The following is a 25,000-nucleotide window of genomic DNA, read 5'->3' as shown; positions in this document are numbered from 1 at the left end:
TCCTTCCCCCCAAAAAACATCTTCCTTCTTTCCCAATCCCAACCCCTGTTAACTGTTTGCAACATAGGCACTAGGCCATTCTCTATGTACTGGCCAAAATGCCTGCCTAAATATCATAAACATGCTTTTTTCCCCTCATGATTTGGGTTTTTCATCCCTGTATGTTGACAGTTGATACAACATGATCATGTCTACATGAGTTCTACATAAAGTCAGATTCTTTGGGGATATTCGTTCGGAGCTTTCAGATTTCGCATGTTAAGTGGGGCTTTCAGCCCATGAACCGCAAAAGTGGGCAAGAGAATCATTGTTCACCTGCAAATTAGAAACTTTAAGCATTCACTGATTCGTTAACTTGATTACTTAACTTGAAAATATTGACTAGGCTAGCCTCCATTGAAACCTATTGGGGCGATTCCTCTGCACCGTTGAGGTGGTTGTTATTCACATTTTTAAAAATCTTTTGCAAATACATCTGTTGAATACTTGATCAACAGTGAGTTCCACAAGTGCCTTGTCTTTCATTAAGAATTTTCTGGAATGTGCTGATCAGATGATTAGAGGTGTGAGAGCTGCCATGACTATGTCCAGTGGGCTGGGGTTTTTACATTTCATGTGGGCCCATGGCTACAGGGAGAAACAGTAGTTCTCTTTTTGGTGTTTTAACCTTTTACTTATCGCCTGTGGGGAAGGGTATCTGAAGTAGCTTTGAAGAGTGAAAATTAAATATTGCAAGTCATAACCTTGTCAATTATGCAATAGCATGTTTTCAATATCTTGCTGGCCTTGTCAAGAATGAACTGGGCCTGTATATATATAACGTTTCCTCGCCCCTGGCCTGTGTCCTCTACACTGCACTGTACTGTAGGGGTGGGTATTGGCAAGGGGTTCACTATTTGATGTGCATCACGATACACATGCCACGATGCAATAGTATCACAATGCATTGCAATACATATATTATTGCGATGCACATTTTCTTTTTTCACCTTTGCCAGCATTATACAATAAACATATAAATAAAAACTATGATAGTTTATTCGTAGAAAAGTTGCAAAAGGCTAATAATACAGTTTCCAAATAATTATGATGATTTGAAAGCTTGGAAGTACTATCATATCATCATGTGGTTGTTTTCTGGACTAAAGGGTAACAGAACTTTGAAAGGACACATGACAACACTGCGCCCTTGCATCGCGATACAGTATTGTGACTGTGTATCATTATTAATCCCGATTCGATTCAATATTGTCACAGCCCTGCTGTACTGTCCATCTACTTTCTCTGCAAGTGCGATAGAAACTGAGGCCCTCTTATAAGCTCAGACTGAGATGGGTAGAAAGAGAAGAGGTGCAGTGCAGAGAATGAGTGGTGCTGTAGTTGACCACCAAAATCCCCATTGGAACCCATTGGAGTACTGGAGGATGCAGGCTGTGGAGTGAGGCTGTGGGAGGATGAGAGGGTGAGATGGAGAGTGAGACTACAGGCAGGTGAGACCTCAAGAGGTTGGAGGGGTTCATGAAAATCTGGATGGAAGTGTCTGATTTGACACAGAATGAACTTAGTATGGAGTGAGATGGAGAGTGACGCTACGGGCGAGTAGATGCGGTGCAGCTCTTGCTGCGCAGTCCAGACATTCTCTGTCACTTGATCTTGTCGCGGCCGGTGTATTGGCCCGGTAAGAGTGAGCCTGTGGGAGAGAGAGCCCTGGAGAGGGTGGTTGGCGAGAGGTGGAGGAGGGTGACTGCTCTGTGTCAGAGGCAGGCAGAAATGGCACAGTGACGTGAGCTGACATGATGCCACACAGTCCTCCTCTTCCTCGTCTTCCTCATCCTCCAAGCTCCCCTGTCTCAGCAGTTGTTCAAATAGTCAAGTCATTAGGCAGCGTGGCGCCTCTGATGGGTTTTTTGTATGATGAAAGTGCAATCTGTGCTATTTATTCGTAATAAATAATATCAGTGTATTTTTTGATGGTTGAACTCGTACAAGATATGCTCTTCACTTTTCCCTTGTCCACTTAATTATATTTCATGCAGGGTGTTTTTTTTTTCTTTTTCTTTCTTTCTTTCTTTTTTTTCTTTCTTTCTTTCTTTCTTTCTTTCTTTCTTTCTTTCTTTCTTTCTTTCTTTCTTTCTTTCTTTCTTTCTTTCTTTCTTTCTTTCTTTCTTTCTTTAAATAAAATGTATTTATTTTTTATCCTTTGAGGGCTGCTGAAGTGTTGTTCAGAGAATATAGTCAAAATTGCCATGATCAAGGGAATTACATTTTAGGTAATTGCAAATTACTTGGCTTTATGGTTAGGTACTTGAGAGAATTTCGCACACGTTCATGCTGGTCAACAATGGCTCCCAGGTGTTGTGTCCTGATTGGTTTTGAGCTCTGTAAAATTGGCAGGATGAAAACTATTGCTGCAGTAGAGAAATGGTGATGATTGTTGCCTTGTGTCTGCAAACACTTAACATGCATAAACGCATAAACACTCACGCACGCACGTACGTACGCACGTACGCACGCACACAGCGAGAGCCTTTCATTCCCTTTCAACTCATGCACACTTCTGACATCTGACACATGCAAGCAACATCAAACACAGACACACATTTCATACATAACCTACATACAGACACCCACAAATATGTCTCACACACACACGCACACACACACACACACACACACACACACACACACACACACACACACACACACACACACACACACACACACACACATAAATGTGTACACATACAAATGCTGCAAGACACACACTCTCACACAGCATGCACGCTCGCTCGCACGCACTCACACTCAGACTGACAGCTGACAGTTTAGCCTAGATGGCCTCCTCACAGAAGGGATAGGGAGACTGAGGAGGCAGCAGCAGTGGTTTTGACGACTGACCACCCCCTTCATCACGAACGGCCGAACCAAATGATGGGTGGCTCTGAGGTGCGCACTGAAAATGCCACCTGAAGACATGCGTGACCGCTCTGCCACAAAGACCACGGACACCTACAGCCCCTACCACAAATGCCACGGCCATTGTAATCCGCCCCGACCTCAATTAAAGGCCGTCCTCCATCTGAGCCCTATAATTGCCGTCGTGTAGCGCTCTGTAATGCACCCATTGCCTGGAATTTCAATTAGTCGCTACATTCAACATTCGCTACATTTTTTTTTTCCCCGCCTCACTCGCTCTTATGCAAGGCTTTAATTGCGTAGTTTGGTTGTATTGTACTGTATTGTTGGGGTCTGCGTTGTTTGTGTCCTAAACAGTAATACGTAGGTCCTCATTCAGGTACTGTTACAGAAAGCATTGTGTTTAAATGAGGGCGGGAAATTATTTTTTTTGGTGGGCTATGCTGTTTTTTTCTCTCTCTGTCTCGTTCCATACACACTCTTCTGTTGCTGGACGATATGGAAAAAAAACTTGTGGATTACATCATATCATGATGACGATATATTGTATATCTCGATAAACCACAATTACTCATTTTCTCTTTATTGTGCAATGTTGCAAAAACATGTTTCACAAAATTATATTAGCTGTAATGTAATAATGGATGAATTAAGTTTATCACGATAGAAACGACAGAGACACAAAAGACACTCTTCCATCATAAAACAACTTGTATAGTCATATCGCCCAGCCCTACTCTCTTCTATCTTGTTCGTTATTCCTTTTTCTCTCTCTGCCTGTCTCTCTCTCTCTCTGTCTGTCTGTCTGTCTGCCTGCCTGACTGTCTGGCTTTCCCCCTCTCTGCCGCCATGTGTCTTGTGATGGAGGTGGCGTTGCTAAGGATGCTGCATCCAGGACAAAAGGCTCACTTAATTTGGTTGGCTATTTAGTGTCTCATTGTTTGAGTATTAACAGGCTTGCTGATGGAACACCCACACAGCCGTGCGCAGAGGAGAGCATCATTAGCACTGCGTGGGGTCATAATGGGGAGTTCGCAGCAGGAATGGAGAAACCCTTTCCTTTAAAAAGAAACAAAAAAAAACAGAGAAATGTTCGAGTAAAATTTTTGTTTTGTTTTTAAGTGGCCTGTGGTTTGTGGCCATATGACTGTTGTGAGGAATTGATCAGTATTAAGGGTGTTTTTTTTGCATTTGGCTTGTCCATTTATGGGATACTGTATTTTGGTTTTATTGTGGTGAGCAAAGCAGAGAAACGGCTGTGGATCAAATCACTAAACACATGCCACCTTACTGAATTTGCCTCCGACTTCAGTACCCATCAACCCTCTCCTGCCTGTACACTTGTATTCAGAAATATGATCCACACCCATGGCAGGTTTCTGACTAAAAATGGGCAATAGTGCAGTAGACGTGACTGTGATGGAAGGGGGAAAAAAAGAAGCAGAGTAAAAAAACACATGTTGATTAACCCAAATACAGAAGACACTGCAGACCTGTGTTCTGCTTTTTAAGCAGTGTTGTTATACTTACTAACTAAACCAAGGTGGTAGTAGTACATATACAGTACACAGTTGTTGTGTTTACAAAAAGAAAAGCTTTGGTTTTACTTCCCAGTGATGTAATTCCCAATCCCATAGATTGAACCCTTAACAGCTTACTACTTCAGTGATCTAAGGCTGACATACAGCTTTGTGTGTTAACAACAGACTGTGTTGCAGCTGCACAGTTTCGTCAGTCACACAGAAATGAAGGGTTTTTTTTTGATCAATTTAACTGTTACTCTGTTCGGACAGAATTGCAAAAGAGAAACAAATTCCTTCATTTCCTTTGGGATCAATGAAGTATCTTTACTCTCTACACACAATCCTAAAAACCCAAACCCCTTCCAAAAAGCAAACCCAGAGAGAGAGACGGGAGACACACAGACAACACAGAGGATGAACAAGAGGCTGGAAGACATTCATTCAGTGTGAAGCAGACGTACCATTGTACCCAGCCATTGTGGGGGTGAATAGGTCTCCTCCGGCAGTGTCAGCCACAGCAGCAGGGGTGACGGCAGCACTAACCGACCGCACCAGCATCAGTTTAGCAGCCCTCCTCCCCACCCGCCACGGCCCCTGAATGCCCTTCCACATGCGCTGGGGGTTCCGTCCAGCAGCTTCGCGGGGGCAGAGGAGAAGATCCCCAGAGTTATAATTTCTCCTCCTCCTCTGCCTTCTCCTCTTCTCGCCGCTTCTCTTCCCTTCCTTTCACTTCTTTACCTCCGTCTGAGGCGGTCGCTTCTGCCAATAACTGGAACACAGTGGAGCGGAGCGGTCAGTTGGTCATGAGGAGTTTCTCCTCCTCCCCTCCCTTCCTCCTTTCCCACCTCTGTCTGCTCTTACTCCTTTCGCCTACTGTCTAAGGCTCTTGCTGTGTCTTCTGCCAGGACATTAGAGGAGAGAAGAATCGAGGATAGGAGAGGAGGAGAGGAGAAGAAAGGCAAGCATCGGTCAGTCGGTTATGAGGAGTTTCTTCCTCTTCCTTGTAAGCAACTCCTTTTTGCTCTTGCTCCTGCTTCCTCTTTCTGAAGCTCCTTCTCTCTCTGCCGGCTCTGTCCTCCTTCACCGCCTTGACTCCCTTGCTCCTCCTGGCTTTGTGGAAGGCTGCAGCTCCTGCTGCTTGGAGAGCACCACTCACTCGGAGCGGTCAGTCGGTCGGTCAGCAGCGCCCGGGGGGAGAATGACCTCCGCCCTTTGAGTCCACCTTCAGACACAAACACATACACACACACTGTCCGCCTCCAAGGGAGTGTGTTGTTCTAGCAGCAGTTGAATCCCAGCTGGAATTCCTTCTTTCTACCCACGATATCGAGATGATACAGAGTACAGCTCCCACCTGCTCCCCAAGTCTGTGACATCACATGTCTGTTCAGATCTCCGACCTCCTCAGAAAGATCTTAGAAAGATCCTGGTTGTTGTTGTTGTTGACGTTGTTGTTGATGATGATGATGATGATGATGATGATGGAGGTGGTCCTCATGTCCGGCTGTCTTAGTCGGTACTCTTCTCACTGCTCCACTCTCTTCTCAATAGCCAATCTCTTTATCCATGTGTGCATCCATCCATCCGTCCTCCTGCCTCTCACTATTCTCTCTCTCGCTCTCTCTCTCTCGCTCTCTCTCTCTCTCTCTCTCTCTCTCTCTCTCTCTCTCTCTCTCTCTCTCTCTCTCTCTCTCTCTTGCTGGAGCTGTTGTAGTAGTGGAAGGAGCTCCTCTGTGGATGGATGGCTGTCCAGTGGTGCGCTCAACTCTGCTGCTGCTGCTGCTCTGCCTGCCTGTCTGAGGGTCTCCTGCTCTGTGTGAGTGAGAGAGCGCGTGTGTGGTGTGTGCGCTCAGGCTGAGAGGGTCTCTCACTGTGTGTGTGTGAGAGTGTGGTGTGTCTTACTGTGTGTGTGTGTGTGTGTGTGTGTGGTCTGTGTTCTGTGGATAAGAGGGTCTCTTGCTACGTGTGTGTGCGTGTGTGGGGAGTGTACGCTCCGGCTGAGAGGGTGTGTGTGAGAGAGGCGGCACTCGCTCTTGCTCTCCTACTGCTGCCAGCTCGCTTTCTCTTACCTCTGGCACCGTCGCTCTGGTGTAGGTGGGCAATGACCACACATGTGCATACATTCGCGCACACTCATGCACGCACACGCATACATGTGCATGTGTGTACACGCATGCATACATGTGCACACACACGCACAAACACAGAGACGCACGCACAAACGCAGAAACACATGGGCACACACACAAACACACACACACACACACACACACACACACACACACACACACACACACACACACACACACACACACACAGCTGTAGCGCTCTGTGGCAGGGAGGAGAATTTCCCACAGGGCCTGCCCTGACAGTTCATCAGGTTTCAAAACCCAAAGAGTCTTTTTGTGTGTGTTTGTGCATGGTGGGGGGTTGAAGTATGTTGGGAGGGGGAAAGACCTGGCTTACTGGAAGTGTGTGGGATTGAGGGGAACTGCATGAACAAGTGTAAGAGTGTGTGTTCGAATTGGCGGGTGGGAGTGTTGTGTGATAGACCTGGTTAACTGGATGTGTACTGGGTGTGTTGTGGAAAGAGCTAGTGTGTGTGTGTGTGTGTGTGTGTGCGTGTGTGTGTGCGTGTGCGTGTGTGTGTGTGTGTGTGTGTGTGTGTGTGTGTGTGTGTGTGTGTGTGTGTGTGTGTGTGTGTGTGTGTGTGTGTGTTGAATGTGGGGGAGAAAGTGGAAAGAGGAGTAGACAGGGCACTGCTTCCTGATGCATAGCAGGCTCGTTAATTAGCCTCCGAGTCTTGACACATAGCGCTGGCCTTGCTCCCACACACACACACACGCATGCACAACCACACAAACACAAACACAAACACAAACACAAACACACACACACACACACACACACACACACACACACACACACACACATACTGTGATGGCACAGTTGAAGTAGCTGTAACGTGTGTGTGTGTGTGTGTGTGTGTGTGGGGGTGTGTGTGTGTGTGTGTGTGTGTGTGTGTGTGTGTGTGTGTGTGTGTGTGTGTGTGTGTGTGTGTGTGTGTGTGGGGGTGTGTGTTTGCACAGCTTGGGGTGAGAAGTACCTACCAGAACGGCCAACTGAGGCCAAGTCCGGTAACCACGGTGTGTGTGTGTGTGTGTGTGTGTGTGTGTGTGTGCGTGTGTGTGTGCGTGTGTGTGTGCGTGTGTGTGTGCGTGTGTGTGTGCGTGCGTGTGTGTGTGTGTGTGTGTGTGTGTGTGTGTGTCTGCCCCCACCTCCAGTTTGACCTGGCTGGTCAAGATAAGCCTGTGGTGTATTGTGTGTGACGGAGGTGTGTTTGTGTGTCTGTCTTTCTGTCTATCTGTGTGTGTGAGTGACTAGCTGCATGTGTGTGTCAGTGGTGGTGCTTGCTCTCCGCATCTCCTTATCTCTGTCCGGCTGTCCCTCTCATCTTAAGCCTGTCACAATCCTCTCTGGGCCCTCCCCCCGCGCCACAAAAAGGTGTCACCGTCCGCCATCACAGTTGTCAGCACAGTCCCCAGCGTTGCCACCGGCCGAGCTGTCTGCTTTGGTATGCTTCTGGGGCAGCGCCTTAAAAATTAAGATGTGGACACCAAGTGCATTTCAATGTCCTGTCTGGTTTGAGAGGCGCAAGCTGTGGGATTCTTGCTGCCCCCCCCCTCTCCATTCCTTTAATATAAATCTCCAAATGTCAGGAGACACTGCCAGACACCGTTTGGCGTGAGCAGATAAGAGCTAAATTGTATTCAATGTTTTGTTTTATTATTATTTGATAATATTTGTATTTTTGTTTTATTACATAACAGTTATTAAGCAGGAAATTAATGGGCAAGAGAGATGTGAATGGGACTGGAAAATGACTGCTGGTCAGACTCTAACCCCGGTCCCCAGAAAGCCCCATCCCCCCCCCCCCCCCCCCCCCCCCCCCCCCCCCCCCCCCCCCCCCCCCCCCCCCCCCCCCCCCCCCCCCCCCCCCCCCACCCCCCCCCTTAGCCCACTGAGTCCCGGCTCCCCAAGTTTTCTGCCTTGATAGATGCCATACTAGCACAACCAAGGACACCAGCTCTTGCCAAAGTGAGCTGTCCCTCCACTTTCTCCTTTCTGTTTCTGTTGGTTTCTTATCCTATCCATCTGCCTACCCATCTCTATCTGTCTACGAATCGATGTTCGAAAATCGTTTCAGTTTTTCCCAGAAATATACATTACAAAACGTGGTAATTTTCTGAAACCGTACGAACAGAACGTTAGTATGTATTGTTGAGTCCAATCATGCTGAGTCCACCCCTATATCACTCACTATACAACGGAAGTCTGAAGCCTCTTACAGCTGACACACATCACCAGTGCTTTATATGATAAATGGTGGACTAATTGTTGTAGTGGAAGAACAGTGGATGTAGGTGCTTTCGCTAACACAGAACAGGCCACATGTGGAGCTGATAAAATGGCCTGTGCTGTGTGGATGATTAGGATTTGATTTTATGTTTTCTCTTTTTATTTTTCTAGCCGTTTCTTTCTTTCTCTCAGGAGACTTCACTCTGGTTGTTTGGAAAACTGTTATTTGCTAAAAACGATTTCCAATCACCCCAGTAACAAGCACACTTCAGAGGGCACGTCCCTCCCTGTGCACTGCACTCAGCACTTGCCTGTAGTGTTTTTTTGCAGCCAGTGCAGCGGAACAACAGACTTTCAGATTGAGCGGTGCAGGGAACAGCCCCTTCCCTTTTTAAAGGAAACACTGGAAATCACTAATGTTTCACCATTAGTGCCACGCACAACATGGAATCCATTGTTAGCTGATTGCTGTTTGAGCAAAGGACATCTAATGCACAGTGTAGGCCAAAAGTTTGGACACACCTTCTCATTCAATGGCTTCTCTTTATGTTCATGGCTATTTACAGTACATTGTTGATTTTCGCAAAAGACATCAACATTGTGCATAAACACATAAAAAAGTATGTGCTTAACAAGAAATATCCATTCTAGCTGTTGCCAAAGAGCAATGTCAGCTGTCTCCACCTGACGTCAACACGGCACAACTGATGGCAAAAGTAAATAGCCAGGAAAATAAAGACAAAGCATTGAATGAGAAAGTGTGTCCAAACTTTTGTCCTATACTGTGCATTAAATCGATCTGCATAATTATCAATAGAGAGCTGTTGAATAGGCAGTTATGCATGCTCAACTTGTTGCTTGGTCGGTCAATGGAGCGTCAATGTTTCACATGTCAATTATCTTACATCCATATGACTCTCAATATGGATGGGGGCAATCCTACTAGATCAATACACGCCATAAGATGAATGATGATATGTGCAATAATGCACTGTGGTCCTATATTCCAATAGAACCCTTCAATGAGTGTGTTTTATATGCAGTTCAATATCCCAAATATGATTGAGATATTAAAGTATCCCGAATTTGTGTTTGAACATATAAACATCTTTTGCTGACTTCAGTATCCCAAATCAGGTCTTATTCTGGGTTCTGAGAAGACATATATTAGATGGATGGGTATGAGTTGATGCATGGACACACCGGGATATTGATGCATGGAAACACCTTATCCTGAATACAGAAGATTCCCATAGAACGCTGGTATCCAGGTTACACCCATTTGAAGATAATAACGCCTTAGAGTGTAGATCGGGACTCATATTGACACCTTATCCTGAATTAGATCATGACTGGGACATGCATCATATTCGGGGTATTGAACTGCATAATAAACACACTCATTGTTAAAGTGAGAAGCAATGCATGATTATCATATCGTATTCCAAAGCAACAGCAGAAGCAAAGCTTCACAAGAACAAAACGTCACAGGAACAGGTATGATATAAGTCACTGTCTTGTGGTGGTCTGTAAATACAGTAATTACATTTTTGACCTGTACATCCCACACAGCCTCGACATTATTGTTACTTATTTTATTTTGTCATTCTAGTAACAGACTTCTGTATGTCGCTGAAAACAATAGGCTTTGACATGCTACATTGTTACTTACTTTATTTTGTCACGGTATTTACTACAGATACTCTGTGTCTTGCTGAAATACAATCTGTGGATTTCAGTGGGCTATTGCCTTATTGTCTCATGCAATTATTGGAGGATGGCCCACAATTTCCGGACAGTAAACGTTGAAGAATGAGAATGTTTTTTGCCTCTGCTCTGCTTGTGGGGTCATTGGCTCCCTCGCCCCTTATCTAATTCTTCAGCCCAGGTGTGTGTGTGCGGTGTAGTAGTAGTAGTAGTAGTTGTGTGTGTGTGTGTGTGTGTGTGTGTGTGTGTGTGTGTGTGTGTGTGTGTGTGTGTGTGTGGTGTGTGTGAGCGGCCTTCTCCTGTAGAGGACAGTCTGTACAGACAGACACCGTATCAGACCACCCAAGGCAACCTCCCTAACACACATACACACACGCACACATGCAGTAACAGACAAGCACGCACAGCAATGCACTCTCAGCAACTGAAATACGAACACACACATAAGTAGAAATGTGAAGACCGACCACACACACACACACACACACACACACACACACACACACACACACACACACACACACACACACACACACACACACACACACACACACACACACACACACACACACACACACACACACACACACACACACACACACACACACACCGTGTACAAGGTTACTGATGGAGTGGAGTGAGAGCTGCCTCTGAAAAGCAGACCCTGGGCCGACTGCTTTGGCGAAGTCAGACATCATCAGACTACTGAGTGCCCCCACCCACCACACACACACACACACACACACACACACACACACACACACCAGCCAACGCCACCACCACTGCCTGGAAATGTCTTATGTAATATGGCGGGGCCCTGTTGTTCTCATACGCGCTGCAGACGGGGAGTCCACAGTCAGCGCTGGTAATGGGAAGGTAATGCAGGATATGAGCTGCCGTCTGCATCCCAAAGGATGCCTAACGAGCCATAGGAATACACAGGGACTCGGGTCGGGAACGACGTGTGTGTGTGTGTGCGTGCGTGCGTGTGCGTGCGTGCGTGAGAGTGCGCGTGCGTATGTGCGTGCGTGCGCCATTAAGATGGCCCCTATACTAGGTTACAGGTTGCTGTAGGCCTCCGCAAAAGGCAAATTTCATGACAAAATGACATGCACATTTTCATCATTCTGATCCAGGAATTTAGGATAACATGTCTGCAGCCCTACCTACATCAATAATCCGGCCATGTGGGTGTGCGTGCACGCACACACACACGGCCGGACACGCACGCACATGCGTTTCCCCAACTTCTTCAAAGCCCTGTCTGCTTCACTCCACCTGCCAGTCCTGACCCCAAACACACACACACATTCTCTCTCTCTCCCTCTCTCTCCGTGCTCTGCTGTGCTCTGCGGTGTCAGACGGGGTGTGCTTTAGCTTGGCTGTGGTGCTCCGTGTGTCTCCATGCGTCAGATCTGTTCTGTAGTGTCACAGGGTGTGTGTTTGTTCTTGGCTGTAGCAGAGTGTGTGTGTATCTCGATGTGTCAGAAGGTGTGTGTGTGGTCCAGCTGTGTGCAGTGTGTATCGTCATGTGGGGTCAGGCAGGCCACTGTGAATTGATCGCCCTTGACGGCACACCTGTGGGAATGTTTATTTATTTATTTATTTACTTACGTTATGTGTTTACTTATTTACGCTCTGTGTCTGTGTTGCTTTGACCCGTGTGGCCTCGATTTCTGTAGCTGTCAACAGCTGTGCTCTCCATCACTTGTGTGTGCGTGTGCGTGCGCGTGTGCGTGTGCGTGCGTGTGTGTGCAGTGCATGATCCCTTACCTTATCTAGTGTGATATCCACACATGCACACAAAATACTCTCTCCAACCCTCCTCAGAGCCAGAGATACCTGAGAGTCTGGCCAACTGGCGAAGAGCTTGAACGAAATGCAGCAAAGAACATAATGAAATGGAGGGTATTTGTGCCTAGATGCACCCAAGAGCATCAACAGGCTTTAGAAGACCGAAAAACGAATAAAAGAAACCTCCACACGACACAACCTCCCTCTTTTACACGCGCACACACACACACACACACACACACACACACACACACACACACACACACACACACACACACACACACACACACACACACACACACACACACACACACAAATACATACACAGCCCGGTCACCCCCGTTACTTTCCCGTCTCTACCCAGGCCATTTGCATGCCAGGGTTATTACTCCTCAGCCCATTGCTGCCTAGTTTGAAGTTGAGCAGCCGAGACCATGTGAGCTCTCTTCCATTCCCCTCCCGGGCGTTCCAATCACTAGGCGTCTGGCAGGGCCGCCCGCCGCCATGCTTGATGGTGATGGATGAGCGCAGGGCTGGGCTGGCACCAAAAAACCAACCCGGACTTTTCTGACATAGACCCCCATTTTACTGCTGTGATTGGCTCCTTCCACTGCCTATTAAAGATGGACTAATAGGCCGCCCCATCTTAATTGTGGGCTGGTTCTTAAAGGTGCACTGTGTAGGATTGGTGGTCAAAGTAGGCATTGCAACTATGCTGCTCATTGAAACTGTGTTGCCTATTGCCAACTCTGATATTTTCTTTTAATATTTACTGTATAATTAACTACTGTACTAGATTGACCAACGTACAGTACATTATGCAGCAGAAAAATGTCTATATCTGGAATTTCAAAATGGCAGACAGAAGATCCCCCTTTTCATGTGTGAAAAATGCAATTCTCCTAGTCACAATGAATACTTGAATTTGATGGTGGTAAGTATTCATAAAAAGGGTAACATGGGCAGCATGAATTCGGGAAAGAAACTGCTAATATATTGCACAGTGCACCTTTAAAGGAGAAATAAAAACAACACAAAAGAATTGGGCCCTGAGGACTGTCGGCCTACTGGGAAAATGGCCTGTATGCCAGATGACCAGTCCAACCCTGGATGAGTGCAGTGCTGCACACCAGGTCTAACAAAGATGAGAACAAAAATAAAAGTTTCACCTTTATCTGTTATATAAGCTCTTGAAGCGCTCATGATGAGGGATGTTTATACCAAGTGGGACATGAGTTTTATTTGCATTTTTAGCTCTTTCTCTTTCTGCCTTTCCCTCTCTATCTCCATCTGTCTCTCTGTCAGTCTGTCTGTAAGTCTGTCTGTCTCTATCTCACACACATGCACACACACTTTCTGTCCCTCCATTTTTCTGTGTCTGGTTGTCTCTCCTTCTCTGTCTCTGTCTCTGTCTCTGTGTCTGTCTCTCACTCTCTCTCGCTCTCTCTCTCCCTGCCCTGATGTTGTCGTCGTAATCACACTCGGGATGCGAGCACATAACACTCCCACGCTGATGTCTGAAAAGCTCAGGAGCTCAATCTCTGACCCATCCGCCTCCAAACTAACACACACACACACATCTACACATACAGACGCACACGTTCTCTCTCACTCTCTCACACACACACCCACACACACACACCACACACATACAAATGTGAGTTTGCACTGACATACGCACACACGCATGCAAACTTGCTCACGCACACACACAAATACAGTACACACACACACACACACACACACCTGCTTTTCATCATTGGGCCTACTACTTCAGCTGTTGGCACTCATATTGGATAGATGAAACAATAGTAAGATCTTTATTCTGAAAGGTTATGGGTTTTTTTGTTACCAGTAGCAAAATCACTGTGTGGCCTCAAACAACAGGGTTAAGTAATGATTCAGAGCTAACTTTCAACGTTAGCATACAAAAAAGAAAACCCTAAAACTAAAACATTCAGTTCCTGCAGACTTTGAGCCTTACCTTCCCTCCTCCTTAATTGGTTGCAGCTAGTCGTGTCTGTGCTCATTTGATGGACGTCACAGTAGTCTCGTACCAGTCCCAGAGAGTCATTACCACAAAACGTCTTGGGTTTTAGGAGAAGGTTTATCAGCAGACCTCTCTCCCCTAAAGTATTAGGAGCTTTTGGCGAACTGCAAACGTCCTTCTCAGCATTGTGATCAGCTGTGCATGTACGGCATGAAGATGACTCTGTAGTCAGGGCCGTTTCAACGTATTTAGCGGCCAGAGGCAAAGATGGACTTCGGGCCCTTTTTTCCCCCAAACAATTGGGGTGGGGCCCCACAAGTACATCAGCAATAATTTACAGGCCCCCCCTTTCAGCTGGGGGCCCTAGGCAATCACCTAGTTTGCTTGCCTGGTTGTGACAGGCCTGGCAGTCGTTTTCATGCACCACCATGGCCAACCGTTTTCAAGCTTGATGGGGGTTGTCTGTGACAACACTGTGGGACAACCTTGAATGTTGAGTTTATAGAAATATTCAATTCTTATTCTATTAAGGCAGTAGTTAGCCATATCAATCATAGTCAAATTTCAATTTTAGAATCAATCTTGCCCTTCTTCAGCACTGAAAGAACAGCCAAAAATCACAAAGATTGTGAAGAAAGCTTTGACAGGTGTCTTGAATGAATAGCCTCCGGTAATTTAATGACTGTCATAGGCTTGTGGAAGCCAAGGTACTTTGTAGTAGCATCCTTCAGCCTTTGATATAAGGAATGGGTAAAGCAAATCCGCAAAGGACCACATGCTTTTGCCCTTCAAAAAAGTGGTGTCCTTCAGGGACAGTCTCCAATTACACATGTTGTGAACCTCCCCTTACACACACACACACACACACACACACACACACACACACACACACACACACACACACACACACACACACACACACACACACGTCTCACACACACACACACACACACACACACACACACACACACACACACACACACACACACACACACACACACACACACACGTCACACACACACACACACACACACGTCACACACACACACACACACGTCTCACACACACACACACACATACACACACACACACACACACACACACACACACACACACACACACACACACACACACACACACACACACACACGTCTCTCTCTCTCACACACACACACACACACACACACACACACACACACACACACGTCTCACACACACACACACACACACACACACACATACACACACACACAAGGTTTTCACAGCATTTTTGTTGATAATCCATAGACATTGTTACCTTAGCGAAGATGTAAGGTGGCTCAATACTCAATGTATGAAGCAGTTGTACCACTTGTAAAGACTAATTGACTGACTAGCTGATGTGAACCATAGCGCACAGTGGCAGCCCTGGGAGAATTTGGTGTACCTCTGGGATCGCTGCGGTCGGCTTCTTTTCTTACGCGGCCTGGAATAGATTTTTTTGAGGGGTTGGGGGGTGTCATCGTATGGTTACATCATGGGGGATGTTTGATTTCATGCTAAACCCAATGTGACTGATGTTTTTTGTCAATAGGCAACGGCTATGTGTTATTTGTTTCTTGTTTATGCCATTTTTCAAAGCCCTGTTTCCCCTGATGAAATTCCTAACTGGAAGCTGTTTTGGCATGACGACAATAAATCGCAAAAAAAAGATGGAGGATCCAAGCGTAGAAATGACATTGTCTATTGCACTCATTTGTTTTGGCTTTGACACGGTTTAGCCAGAGATTCTTTAATAGAGATATGCCAACATAATAGGGTTCTATGGGCACCTAACGCGACCAGGTTCCGGTCTGCCTAAAGGGACGTGTCATAATGCTCCTACAATAAATAGAACAGTCCTTAGGTCTGCCTAAGGGGGGCCATAATAGAACCAGGAAACAATGGGCCAATGGAACCTCTCTCTCTCTACTCTCTCTGGTTTAGCTGCATGGCAAGCCGTCAGTGGAACCTGTAAGAGGTGAGCGTACAGGCCCATTTAATTGGGTGTGCTCGCCAAAAGATGGAACCGTCGTGGGCAAATAATTGGGCCGATCTAATAAGAAACGACCAGTCCCATTTATTAGTGCATCATTTGTCCCTCTCTGGCGGCTCGGTGTGTCTGTGGCCCGGAGAGCCTACGCCTCTTTCATTAGGCTGGGTGCCGCGACGTGACGCGACGCCGTCCTGTGAGCCCTATTGATTTCCTCATGAGGGCGTCGGGCACGGAGCAGATTTAATATGGGCTCATCTCATCCTGTGCAGGCAGGGCAGAACCTTTGGGGTTCTCAATGGGGTGCACGCATTTGCTCTCTCACACACACACACACACACACACGCACACACACATACACACACAGCTCCAGGTACACTTTTTTTGTCCTGTGTAGGCAGGGCAAGGCAGAAGCTTTAGGGCTTCACGACAGGGTTGTTCATTACACACACACACACACACACACACACACACACACACACACACACACACACACACACACACACACACACACACCTCCCAAGGTGGACCTGCCCCATTGAGACGGTTTAGGTGTGGCGTGCAGTTAATTAAAAGTATTATATAAGCTTCTTTACCTTGTTAAGACATGGACATGAAGCCGGAGAAAGTGGCAAAGATGAGGGGAAAGTAATAGGAAAGTTGTAATATAAGGGAACAGCTCAACATATCTCACTTCGTTAAAATCATGTAGCATGTTGTAAGTCACAATGTTGTTGCTAAGTTACAGAAGCTGAGAGGTTGGAGGGGGAAGGTGTGGCCAGTGTTAGACTGATGATGCTAAAGTGAAGACCTGGTGTCTGAGGTAGGGAGGCACTTACATTCATCACTCCAGCCACAGGCCTTTTGGTCACAGCGTTGGCACTGTGTGTGAGTTTTGTTTTTTTTTCTTGCTGGATGAAGTTGGCAATGGAATCATTGTGATTGTTAAAATAGCTGAAATAGTAACTGGTTCTCTTGAGGTAAATAACACACTTTTCAGCACTTGTTGCAAATGACCCTTTTACACACTCAAAGGAAGGGGAAGAAGAGACTTGTAAGTGCACTCTTACACACAAGCAAGGTGAGCGGTTAGGGCATCAGACTTGCATCCCAGAGGTTGCCGGTTCGACTCCCGACCCGCCAGGTTGGTGGGGGGAGTAATCAACCAGTGCTCTCCTCCATCCTCCTCCATGACTGAGGTACCCTGAGCATGGTACCGTCCCACCGCACTGCTCCCCATGGGGCGCCACTGAGGGCTGCCCCCTTGCATGGGTGAGGCATGAATACAATTTCGTTGTGTGCCGTGTGCAGTGTGCAGTCTTCACTTGTGTGCTGTGGAGTGCTGTGTCACAATGACAATGGGAGTTGGAGTTTCCCCGGTGGGCTTTCACAAGTGTGCACCTGCACTGGAAGAAAAGCTACTTGCATGCGCATCAAAGACATGGAGAAAAGATATTTATCGGTTTAAACTAACTTACAGACAGGAGGAGAGCAGTTATGAGACAGGGGAGGTGGAAGTTGTTAATAAGATGACTGGGATTAGTGAGTAGATTGTTTGTTTTGTATTAAATCAGTGGTCTACCTCTAATATGATATTGTTTAGACTGGGAAAAATGGAAATGTAATATCTCACTCAGACTGAGGATTCTGTATGGGCTTTTTGCCAACCGTTCTGTCCAAATGCTCTTCAGTTTAGAAAATGAATAGCTGGCGTGTTGTTAAAAGAGGTTCTAACAGACTGAAAGAGAGGCACTCCTCTGGGGAATTCTCCTCTGAATTCACTACCAAAGAACAATGACATTAAATTGTCATGCACTGTAATTGGCCAAGAGTAGCCACGTATTGCGACCCAGGCAGTCTGTCGAGTTGATATTTCTGGGAAATCTGGCCATGCGGACTAGTCTAGGAATAGGTGCTACCAGTAAAAGTGGTTAAATAAATAATGAGATTAAGCCTGATAGTGTCATTTTCTCAAATTCAAGTTGATACTTGTTTACTCGCACACAAAATTGTATTTTTATCTGAGCCTGTCTAGCCCAAATAAACTTGAAGTCTAGGTAAGCTCATAGTCCCCTTTTCCGTTTCTTGTAAAGTCTATTCGGAGTACATTGAGGTGGGAGTGAGATTTTGTAAGTGACCAGAAGGCGATGTCAGAGGCAGCAACAATAACAAAAACAACCCCATTATGTTTGTTGTCAAAAACAAATGTGGAGAAACAAGCTCACCGATCCCCCGCGTTGAAAAACAAAGACGGCCACTGCTGTCGATCAATGACTGGCGGTCAGCCGTGTTGTCGGCCCGGTGGGATGCCTGTTTGCCTCGGCTAAATGCGCCTTTGAAAGTGTTAATGTGGCCCCTCGTCGCCCGCCTGTGGCCCCCTGCCCGTGCCCCCCTGCCCGTGCCCCCCTCCCCTCGCTAGCAGCCCCTGGTCAGTAATGAGGGCGTCAGCTGGGAGCTGGCGGGGGGATTGTGGTTGTGGTCTGTGGCCATTCCTGGCAGTGGTGATGCTGGTCGTCATTCACAGCTGGAGTTGGCATCGGCCTTATTAAGCACTGATTAGCCACGTTCTACTCTTTCTCTCTCTCTCTCTCTCTCTCTCTCTCTCTCTCTCTCTCTCTCTCTCTCTCTCTCTCTCTCTCTCACACACACAGAGACACAGGGGTGGTTAGCCCAGGATGCGTAACCACTAAACACATGGCCTGGGTGAAAGCTGTTAAGTGTTTGTCCGAATCTGGACGCTTCCCGCTGACACCTCAGCAAACCATGCTGGCCTTCCAACCGTCGCATCTGGTGTTAGCTGACACACACACACACACACACACACACACACACACACACACACACACACACACACACACACACACACACACACACACACACACACAGAGAATAAGTGAAAGAAAAAGTTCTCCACCTCTTTGTATTCTGTTCCATGTCATTGGCTATCATGTTCTGCACACAAACACACTCACACAGCTTTCACACGCACTTTCATCCATACGTCTCCCCTCTCTCTCACTTTTACCCTTACGCTGTGTCCTAACTACCAGTGGCTGTGCAACTGGCAAAAATAACTTTTAAAAAGTTGCGTATGCAACACTGCTGATTGCTCTGCTGTACTTCAGCTAGGACAGTCCAGTAAGAGGACAGTGTGTGCCCTGTCCCTCTGTGTCTCTCAGTTTTCCCCACTGTGGGCAGTCATGGGTTAAAGGTTAAGGTGTCAGACTTGTATTCAAAGGTTGCCGGCTGTGGCGTGCAAAGACATTTTTGGTTGCAAGTGCTGAAGGTGGGGGGACATTGTTGGGGCATTATTGTCACAAGTTGTTGATCCTGATGTATTTGTAGATTGTCATGTCCACATGGGCCACAGTACAATACATTATGACAAAAAAGAACTTTGAAAAGGGGCTTTTTTTGTCTTGGATGGCAAAGGGGCAGGGGCTTCAGCACTACCTCGGCCCCATCTGCGCACCCCCACGGTTGCTGATTTGACTCTCAACCCGCCAGGTTGGGGTGTGGGGGAGTAATTAACCAGTGCTCTATGTAACAATAATGTAAAATCTGTATTCCACTGTGGTCCGGCTGTCCACCTTATCATGCACCAGTTACACAGGTGCTCTCCTTAGATTTCCGGTTGTGCTGTAGTCATTGGTGGCTATTAACTGGAACATCCAGACATTGGCAGACATTCTGTGAGCACGGCAACAGCGCTGAAATGAAGGTGAATACACAAGGGGACGTCTATAGACCCTCTATGCTCCATCCTGTTCCTTCAGTAGTCCACTAGGCCGCCGGGTCCCTCTATTGCCTAAGTGCTGTGATTAGTTTTGGGCCAGTTATTTGTCTCGTCCTCATGGCAACACAGAGGGCAAACATTTCCTGTCCTCATGGTTCTGCCATTTGGTGATGCGGCGTATCAGAAAGGAAAAAGTCCCCCCACCCCCCTTTCTTGATCACAGCTGTCTGACTCTCTACCTCCCCCCCTCACTTTCTCTCTCTCTCTCTCTCTCTCTCTCTCTCTCTCTCTCTCTCTCTCTCTCTCTCTCTCTCTCTCTCTCTCTCTCTCTCTCTCTCTCTCTCTCTCTCTCTCTCTCTCTGGCTCCTTCTCTCCCCTCATTCTCTTCCTGCCTCGCTCCCATTCTCTTTTTGTGTAACTTACTTCCTGCCTTGCACTTCCTCTGCCTCCCCCACCTCCTTCTCGCTCTCCCTCTCTCTCTCCTTCTCTCTCTCTGTCTGACCATGTGCTCATTTCTCTTTTTATATTTTGTCTTTATTGCCACCTGTCCACCCTCCACCACTAGACCATCCATTTGCCATCCTTACTCTTGGGATCAACGCTATCTAGTCAAACCGCTAAATTGAGGCCATTGTCAAACATGGCGCAGCAGGATTTTAATCACCCATTGTTAAAATATCCTTTGGAAAAGTCAGATACGGTGTCATTATATAAGCTTCTTAATTATGCAAATAGTTTAGCGTTTTATCCATTTTCCTCTTTTGTTGTTTTAATTGTACATTCAGTGTTTTAGTGCTAAGGATTCCTCAGGGTTCAGCCCACTTTGATCTTGCACTCACTCACTCACTCACTCACTCACTCACTCACTCACTCACTCACTCACTCACTCACTCACACACACACACACACACACACACACACACACACACACACACACACACACACACACACACACACACACACACACACACACACACACACACACACACACACACACACACACACAGATTCATCAGGGTAGCTGGGAGAGAAGATTGGCAGAGTGCCAAACGACAGGGGGGATTTTATAGAGACTGTGTTTCCTTTTTTACAAAGGGAAAGAGAGCGGTGTGCGTCTTTGGTGCAGGCTCAGGGACACTAGCTCACCGGTATATGCATAACTCATTTCATAGCCTCAGCACTATAATTAAATATCGTAATGATGTCTGGGGGAAAATGAAAATCAATAGTTATTATTGTGCCTCCGTAAAAAAAATCCACTGACAATTGCTGTGGCGTCCTTCTTTAACGCATGGGTGGGGTCGAATGGCAGTAGCTCATATGAGACAAAAATATGAGAACAGTGGTAGCTGTCTCAAGACTGTGCAGAAAAATATGGACCTCAAAATAAATGGTAAAATTATGAAGAGCCCAGTCAGTTGGAGTGTGTGCCCCCTCTCAATTTGGTTCCCAGCTTACGTAATCAGTTGAAGTTGACAGAGGTGATGCGAGTTCACATGCAAGGGGCCACTCAACTCGACGTCAGTGCTTCTCTAATTCGATAAAGCGAGAAAGTCTGTGTTTTAAGCATCCCCTCCAGGTCGCAAGGGGCAGGGTGTTAATAACACTCCTCTTGACCGGTTTTGAGGGCAAATGCACAATGACGCAGGTAAGGTCTAAAAAAAAAAGTAAGTGGCCTTTTGCCCTTTGCAGTTGTCATGGAGTTATTAGAACATAGTCAGTGTTCCATTTCCTTCTTCTTTAGGACTCCAACATATAATCAGAGAGATGACTGTAGGCTATTTACTGTCTATTTTACTTGTATTTACTATCTTAAAATCTCAGATTTCAGTGTTCGGAGCACAGTCCTAATGTAAGTTCCCCTCTGCATAACACCTGGAGTAGTAGGCATTTTATGTGAATTGGTATTGACTAAGAACAAATTGGCAGTTTTAAAAACATAACTATTTTTGATTTGTGTCCTTCTCTGAACTATTAAAGGAGTGCGTGCGTGCGTGCGTGCGTGCGTGCGTGCGTGTGTGTGGCCTGCTGTGCGGCTGCCTGCGTGCAGATTAAGTTGTATCATATACTGTACCCACTCTGCAAAGCCACTGGCCCTTATGTGTTTTCCTTACGGAGCCCCTCAGAAATGAATCACCAGTTTTGTGAATGAGTCGTAACTTCCTTGGCAACAAATGTGCCCTTCGTGATTTGATTGCAAGGTTTCCAGACTCGTATCGCCTCAGAATGCACAATTAACTTTCTATGAAGTGTAAATCGCAGTTCTTGTTTTGATTAAAATCACTTTCAGGTCATTTTTTGGATTAGGAAGTTGGTGTGTGTGTGCAGTTTGCTCCATTTGCCATTGGAGGGGACATACCACTTTTAATTGGAATATGTGGTTGCGTCAAAACTGTTGTTATTTTTTTTTAATGAACCATTTTCAGTACGCCTCTTCAAAAAGACAGAACAGCTACCAAACTTTTTCATCAGTCTTTTTTTTCCCGTTTGTTTTGTGTCGTTTTCTTGTTCTTTTTTTCTCCAACCACGGATCAAGGTCCTGCTTCCATTGGTGGTTTCGTGTGAATAAATATCAGATCTTGATGTGCGTCACTGGCCACCCACTTTAATTGCAATTAGCAGAAAAAAGTGATTAATTGACTCCTTAGTTAGCTCCACGGCGGATGCTTGTTAATTGGCTGTCGTTGGGCTCTGCCAAGGAGACACTGCTGAAACAATGTGGACTGCAGATGATTTTTTTTTTCATACCAACTTGTTACTTAAAGGGCAAAGTGATCGTCGAGTTGTATTTCTTTTATTTTGTTCTCTCACTCGTTTTAAACAATATTTGTTCTAAGAGGTACAGGATCAGCATTGTTTATACAATAGCTCTTTGCTTAAAAGGGTGGGGTGGGCGTGCAGTCAGCAAGCACACAGTCCGTAGAGCGCTATACGATAATAATGAGATGTCTGTGTGGTTGTTGGCTTATTCAAACACCACGGTGGAGAGGCGTAAGCAAACATGAGCTGAGAACGCAGCATGTGGATCCACTTCAACGCTTCAGATCAACGTCAGTGGTATTCATATAGCCGAAATGCTGCCATTCACCAGCCGCTGTGTTCCATTGGGCTTTATAGAACCCCGCGCGTCAATGTCAGGGAGCAAGAACAGGTAATTAGCCCAGCTATGAGTGCCTACGCACAACCATTCATGCCATTTTCTCCCTGCAGTGGCAATCTGGGTTTGTTTCCATTGACCTGGTTGACACTGGTCATGTCCTTATTGGGTCAGTTCAATGCAAAAGGCACCGACATGCCTCACAACCTGGCTTGATTTGAGCAACATTACCTTGACCATTATGCAAACCATGAAGTGACCCTTTTGCAATTTTAATCCATGTTAGGGCGATATTAACCTGAAACTCAGAGATGCGACTGATAAAACCATGAATCATTTCAATTTTCGATCAGTCAAGGATCAATTAAAACACGAATTGTGGCACGAAAGTCTGGCCACAAGAACACACTTGAGATCCCTGTGCATACGTGAGTCATGACAGATGGAAATGCCAGGAGCCTTGATGGACAAAGACAAAAAGCAGAAGATTAATGAAACAAGTGAGTGGGCGAGCGAGAAATGTGTAGTGCTTAAATTGCAACGTGCACGAAAACTCTCAATCGGCAGAAGTGCACCCTCGGGCAGAAAGAGGGTGAGGGCATGGGAATGTAGCATCTGTTGAAGCAATTTCATTATTATTATGCTCCTGCCCGCTGGTAGGCACCTGGCTGGAGCTATACTGTTCTCTGTTTTGTCTGGCCGTGGGTGAGTCTGTGTGTCTCTACTTCTGTCTGTCTGTCCGTCCATTGATTTTTTTGTTTGTGCGATAACTTTTGAACGGGTGGGCGGATTCAGGTTTGCATTAAATTTAGTGTTCCCAACAGTCTACAATAGGTGCATTGTGATTACATGTTGGAGACCAAGGCTTTCAAGATGGTCGACTTTCAAGATGTAGGCCTATGATTTTTTGTTAATGAATCAATGGTTTATATAAAGTTTAGAAGAGTACCGTTTTGTAAAACAATTACAGGCAGAGCCATCAGAATCAACTCTGACGTCACATTCTCCCAGCTTTTTCTCCAATTGGTTGTTCTGAGTTAGCCTGGTCTTACCAGATTAGTACTCATTTTATTTGTACAATTGTTTGATCGTAATGTGTAATCTGCTCATACGTAATGTGTGCGTTTGATGCAAAATAACCTACAATTATTTAATTGCAGGAATTGCTTACAGTACTTGGAACAGTGTGGGATTAGATGCCTTGCTCAAGTGCACTTCAGCCATGGAGGGTGCAGGAGACTACCCACAGTCTTCCTGCTGGTGGGATACTGTGTGATTTGAATCCACAACCCTCTGCTCCCGAGACCATCTCCTATGTATTATTTTTTGCACACGCTTCCTTAAAAGTTCATAAATACTATTTTGATAAAGTCTGAACTCTGAAATGATCTTGGCAAACACTTCATGCACATTTGTGTGCAGCTGGTGCCTTGTGGCTCTAGTGGTCCCTCGGCCATGACGAGATTGCGGCACATACAGTATGACAGCACTGTGCATGTTGGAGTGCGGAGTATGCAGAAGCTCAGTGGGTATTGGAGAGCCGAGTGTCAAAGTGCGGTGTGTATTGGAGTGCAGGGTGCACCAACAGCGTCGCTGCGCTTATGCTAATGAAGAGGGCGATTTTTAATCAAGCGCTCAGCTGGCTTCACTATGGAGAAGCCTCCCAAAGGCCGTCTCTGCCCACACACCAGCGCCCTCTGTCATTCTCTCAAACACACACATTCTCTTTCACTCCCTTTATCTCTCTCTCTCTCTTTTTCTTTCACAGTCTACCTCTCTCCATTTGTTTTGCATCTTTCCCCCTTTCTCTCTTTCCACCTCTCTCTCTCTCACACTCTCTCTCTCACACACTCTCTCTCTCTCTTTC

The 25,000-nt window shown here is 46.2% G+C and overlaps 2 protein-coding genes across 2 annotated transcripts in view; one reads left to right on the top strand and one right to left on the bottom strand.

Moving 5' to 3' along the window:
• The window catches only part of chrm5b (cholinergic receptor, muscarinic 5b), a 12,622-nt gene extending 6,781 nt beyond the window's left edge, over positions 1 to 5,841 (bottom strand). Inside the window, exon 1 of the mRNA XM_063222793.1 lies at positions 4,901 to 5,841. The gene's annotated coding sequence lies outside the window, so the exon portion shown is untranslated. The remainder of the gene's footprint in view (positions 1 to 4,900) is intronic.
• aven (apoptosis, caspase activation inhibitor) overlaps positions 1 to 25,000 on the top strand; it is a 39,891-nt gene that overhangs the window by 3,915 nt on the left and 10,976 nt on the right. The gene's annotated exons all lie outside the window — the stretch shown is intronic.

The sequence above is a fragment of the Engraulis encrasicolus genome, chromosome 18, assembly GCF_034702125.1.
Source record: "Engraulis encrasicolus isolate BLACKSEA-1 chromosome 18, IST_EnEncr_1.0, whole genome shotgun sequence".
Lineage (NCBI taxonomy): Eukaryota > Metazoa > Chordata > Actinopteri > Clupeiformes > Engraulidae > Engraulis > Engraulis encrasicolus.
Note: the sequence above shows the minus strand (reverse complement) of the source record. Positions and strands in the feature narration are given on the sequence as shown.